This window comes from Triticum aestivum, chromosome 1B, assembly GCF_018294505.1.
Source record: "Triticum aestivum cultivar Chinese Spring chromosome 1B, IWGSC CS RefSeq v2.1, whole genome shotgun sequence".
In the NCBI taxonomy this organism is placed as follows: Eukaryota; Viridiplantae; Streptophyta; class Magnoliopsida; order Poales; family Poaceae; genus Triticum; species Triticum aestivum.
Window position 1 is genome coordinate 430,093,743 of NC_057795.1, and position 5,396 is coordinate 430,099,138.

The 5,396-nt window shown below is 42.5% G+C and overlaps 1 long non-coding RNA gene across 2 annotated transcripts; it reads left to right on the forward strand.

Moving 5' to 3' along the window:
• The first annotated feature begins 3,343 nt into the window (after positions 1-3,343).
• Positions 3,344-4,484, forward strand: LOC123092137 (uncharacterized). 2 transcript variants are annotated; one of them, XR_006444297.1, is made up of 2 exons: positions 3,344-4,060; positions 4,152-4,484. It is a non-coding gene; the product is annotated as an uncharacterized lncRNA (long non-coding RNA). The 2 variants fall into 2 exon arrangements; XR_006444291.1 differs by having other exon boundaries at positions 3,344-3,948.
• Positions 4,485-5,396: the final 912 nt, after the last annotated feature.

Genomic DNA, 5,396 nt, shown 5'->3' on the forward strand with positions numbered 1-5,396 from the left:
GTGCCCGGAACCCCTTCCGGTGACCTGATACCTTCCCGGCACATCCCGAAACACTTCCGGTGTCCAAATACCATCGTCATATATATCAATCTTTACCTCTCGACCATTTTGAGACTCATCTTCATGTCCATGATCCCATCTGAGACTCCGAACAACATTCAGTCACCAAAACATATAACTCATATAACACTATATCGTCAACGAACGTTAAGCGTGCGGACCCTACGGGTTCGAGAACTATGTGGACATGACCGAGACACCTCTCCGGTCAATAACCAATAGCGGAAACTGGATGCCCATATTGTCTCCTACATATTCTATGAATATCTTTATCAGTCGAACCATTATGACAACATACGTAATTCCCTTCGTCCATCGGTATGTTACTTGCTCGAGATTCGATCGTTGGTATCTTCATACCTAGTTCAATCTCGTTACCGGCAAGTCTCTTTACTAGTTTCATAATACATCATCTTGTGACTAACTCCTTAGTCATTTGCTTGCAAGCTTATGATGTGTATTACCGAGAGGGCCCAGAGATACCTCTCCGATACTCGGAGTGACAAATCATAATCTCGATTTGTGAAAACCCAACAAAACACCTTCGGAGATACCTGTAGAGCATCTTTATGATCACCCAGTTATGTTGTGACATTTGATAGCACACAAGGTATTCCTCCGGTATCCGGTAGTTGCATAATCTCGGTCGAAGGAATATGTATTTGACATGAAGAAAGCAATAGTAATAAAACTGAACAATCATTATGCTAAGCTAACGGATGGGTCTTGTCCATCACATCATTCTCCTAATGATGTCCCATTATCAAATGACAACTGATAATGACAACTCATGTCTATGGTTAGGAAACCTTAACCATCTTTGATCAACGAGCTAGTCTAGTAGAGGCTTACTAGGGACACGGTATTTGTTTATGTATTCACACATGTATTTAAGTTTCCGATCAATACAATTCTAGCATGAATAATAAATATTTATCATGAATAAGGAAATATAAAATAACAACTTTATTATTGCCTCTAGGGCATATTTCCTTCACTCTCCCACTTGTGCTAGAGTTAATAATCTAGTTCACATCGTCATGTGATTAACACCCAAAGAGTTTACTAGAGTCAATAATCTAGTTCACATTGTTATGTGATTAACACTCAAAGAGTTCTAAGGTATGATCATGTTTTGCTTGTGAGAGAGGTTTTAGTCAATGGGGCTGCAATATTCAGGTCCGTGTGTACTTTGCAAATTTCTATGTCTGCAATGCTCTGCATAGAGCTACTCTAGCTAATTGCTCCTATGTTCAATACACATCCAGATTGATACTTAGAGTCATCTGGATTAGTGTCAAAGCTTGCATCAATGTAACCCTTTACGACGAACTCTTTATCACCTCCATAATCGAGAAACATTTCCTTATTCCTCTAAGGATAATTTTGACTGATGTCTAGTGATCAGTCCTTGATCACTCTTGTACCCCCCTTGCTAGACATGTGGCAAGGCACACATTTGGCCTGGTACACATCATGGCATGCTTTATAGAACCTATGGTTGAGGCATAGGGAATGCCTTTCATTCTCTCTCTATTTTTATGTCGTGGTCGGACTTTGAGTCTTACTCAACCTTACAACTCAGGCAAGAACTCCTTCTTTGACCGATCCATTCTGAACTCCTTCAAAATCTTATGAAGGTATATACTCATTGAAAGTCTTATCATGCGTCTTGATCTATCTCTATAGATCTTGATGCCCAATATGTAAGCAGCTTCACCGAGGTATTTTCTTTGAAAAAAATTCTTATTCAAATATCCTTTTATGCTATTCAGAAATTCTACATAATTTCCGATCAACAATATGTTATCCACATATACTTATCAGAAATGTTGTAGTGCTCCCACTCATTTTTTCGTAAATACGAGCTTCACCATAAGTCTGTATAAAACCATATGCTTTGATCACCTCATCAAAACGTACATTCCAACTCCGAGATGCTTGCACCAGTCCATAGATGGATTGCTGGAGCCTGCACACTTTGTTAGCACTTTTAGGATCGACAAAACCTTCTGGTTGTATCATATACAACTCTTCTTTTAGAAATCAATTAAGTAATCCAGTTTTGACATCCATTTACCAGATTTCATAATCATAAAATGCGGCAATTGCTAACAAGATTCGGACAGACTTAAGCATTGTTACGAGTGAGAAAGTCTCATCATAGTCAACCCTTGAACTTGTCCAAAACCTTTTTGCGACAAGTCGAGCTTTTGTAGATAGTAACATTACCATTAGCGTCCGTCTTCCTCTTGAAGATCCATTTATTCTCTCTGGCTTGCCAATCATCGGGCAAGTCCACCAAAGTCCACACTTTGTTCTCATACATGGATCCTATCTCAGATTTCATGGCCTCAATCCATTTGTCGGAATCTGGGCTCATCATAGCTTCTTCATAGTTTGTAGGTTTGCCTTGGTCTAGTAACGTGACTTCCAGGACATGATTACTGTACCACTCTGGTGTGGATCGTGCTCTGGTTGACCTACGAAATTTAGTAGTAACTTGATCTGAAGTTTCATGATCATCATCATTATCTTCCTCTCTAGTTGGTGTAGGCATCACGGGAACAATTTTCTCTAATGTACCACTTTTCAATTCGGGAGAAGGTACATTTACCTCATCAAGTTCTATTTTCCTCCCATTCACTTCTTTCGAGAGAAACTCCTTCTCTAGAAAGGATCCATTCTTGGCAACAAAGGTCTTGCCATCAGATCTGTGGTAGAAGGTGTACAAATTGTTTCCTTAGGGTATCCTTTGAAGACGCACTTCTCTGATTTGGGTTCGAGCTTATCAGGCTGCAGTCTTTTGACATAAGTGTCGCAACCCCAAACTTTAAGAAACGACAGCTTAGGTTTCTTGCTAAACCATAGTTCATGCGGTGTCATCTCAATGGATTTAGACAGTGCCCTATTTAACGTGAATGTGGTTGTCTCTAATGCATAACCCCAAAATGATAGTGGTAAATCGGTAAGAGACATCATAGATCGCACCATATTAAGGATAGTATAGCCGAACCTAAAGCGAGCTCTCTCAGCGATTTGAGTTTTTGGCCGTTCATTTTCACGATCTGAAAGTTTCTGGCCGTTTGATCTCCTCTGTACAGCGATTTCTCCCGAAACTGGCCCAGCTGTGCTATGGGCTGCTGCTCCGGAGGCCGAAACGCTAGCGTCTGGTTAATTGGGCCTGTTTACTCCTTAGCCCATTCAACCCACGACGCCCGCGAGCACGTCCCTTCTCTTTTTTTCCAACACGTCCCTTCTCCTTTCGTCTCTCTTTCTGATCCTCGCCATTCCTGACCTCCCCTTTTTCTAGCGGCCTGTGCGCCGCCGCCGCCGCCGCCGCCACTGTCATTCCAACCTCGAGCCACATCGTCCCCCTCTCGCCCGAGCGACAAAGGCACCCCCGGCAGCGGGTACACGTCGGACACGCACGAGGAGCCGGCCGACCGCAAGAACAAGATGGCGATGGGGATGAGTCGCCGCCGCTGAAGTAGACCCCAAACCAGTGGGTCTCCTTCTGCGTCGACAACTCGCTGAGCAATCGCGTCATCGAGTAGGCGAGCAGCATCGACAGCGAGAACCTCCGCAATCCGCATCGCCGACGAGGAGGACGACGGTGTTGACAACCAGATCATGGACTTTGCAGTTGCCGACTGCGTGGCCCGCGCGCCTTCCATTGAGGCCGGGGAGGCATCGGGTAATAAGGGCCAAGGACAAGCGTTGCACAACGGCGGACGACGTCGCCCAGGCGCCAGGCCAACAGCATCGTCCAGTCCGACAACGGCTTCTCCCCCGTGGCACACATCTCCAGGATGTGCCTTAAGGTCGTGTCAATGATAGCGCCCTTCTCCAACCTCTGTGCAGTCAACATCTCCGGCAACTTCATGGGTAAGCAAGCACTGCCGCTGCCGGTCAGTAAGATCGACAGAACATTGTCAATTGCTACTGCACCAAACAATAGTACTTTCAGTATTCCTTGACGGCTTCTTCTCCAAACAAGGTAGTAAGATATGACGGATTGAATGATTTGAAAATTGGTAACTTCTTTGCTTCAAAGTTGTTGACTGACCTTGTGAATTGGTGTTTTATAGGTGGTGTATGAAGTTGCTAATGAAGGGCCACGACCTGAAATTCCCGAAGGGACTCTTTGCAACTTAATTGCGGGTGATGTTACTTTGTGATGTGATGTTCTGTTTTCCAGATTTCGGGTGGAATAAGTGTAGACTCACGTCAGCTTATTCTGATCTTTAGTTTCAGTTTAGGGATAATTGTTTTGTTTATTACCTATTGCTTGGCAAAGCCCCATGATCAGCCAAGCCTGCAGTAGATCCTTGCTTGCTCCATTGCGGATACGCTGTATATGTATGATATTTCCACCAGATAGTCAAGGATATGTGCAAGTCAGCAAAGTGGCAGTTCAGTCACCCTCCTGATGGTATGGCTATGGCATCCAAAATCTGTTTTTATTTACTCAATTTCGTGGAATAATTGTTAAGATATAACCTCTTGGGCTGATAGCTGAAGTGTTTTGACAAACTGTTTAGTCAACACTCTTCCGGTCTGATTGCTAGCAGAATACATATACGTGTTCAGATGTTAATAACATAGTTATCCGTCAAACATGTTCAGGTGTTGTTCATGTTCCTCTCTTTGCAAGAATGAATTTACATTCTCTCTATGATAGCTAAGCTATTTGATGTGGCAACTGTCAAGTTGTACTGCTATACAGGATAATATGGGATTACTATTTTGTGAATTAGGTACATACTTGGAGATAACATGATGGTAAAAAGAAGACATGAGGCAGGTTCATGCCGGTTCTTTAATATACAAGAAGTTCAGCTCTTCAGTTCATACTTATCATCTTTGCTGTTGATCCATGGAGAATAAGCAGTTCCTAATGGATTCTTTGTGTTCCATTCATCACTTTACACATCTGGTAATGGATTTTGTGTATTCCAAAAAGGGGTAATTAGCCGACTTAATTTCAGTTCCTAGGAGTGGCAGGAGATGCAAATCAAGAAACCTATACTCGGTAAGGTTTGCTCCTTTTGGTAGCCGCACATATAGTCTTAGTTGGGGAAATTCTCAAATGAACGTTTGCTGATTTAAGGAAATTCTCATGTAGATTTAAATATGGGCTTTGAATCATGTTTCAAATATCAGGATATAGGCAGCCTTGAAAGAGGTCATGAGAACCTGCAATGGCATTATTAAATGTTCTGAAAATTACATATCATATACTCCCTCCGTCCCAAAATGTAAGACATTTTTTGATACTATCATAGTGTAAAAAAAATGTCTTACATTTTGGGATGGAGGGAGTAAGCCCTTAA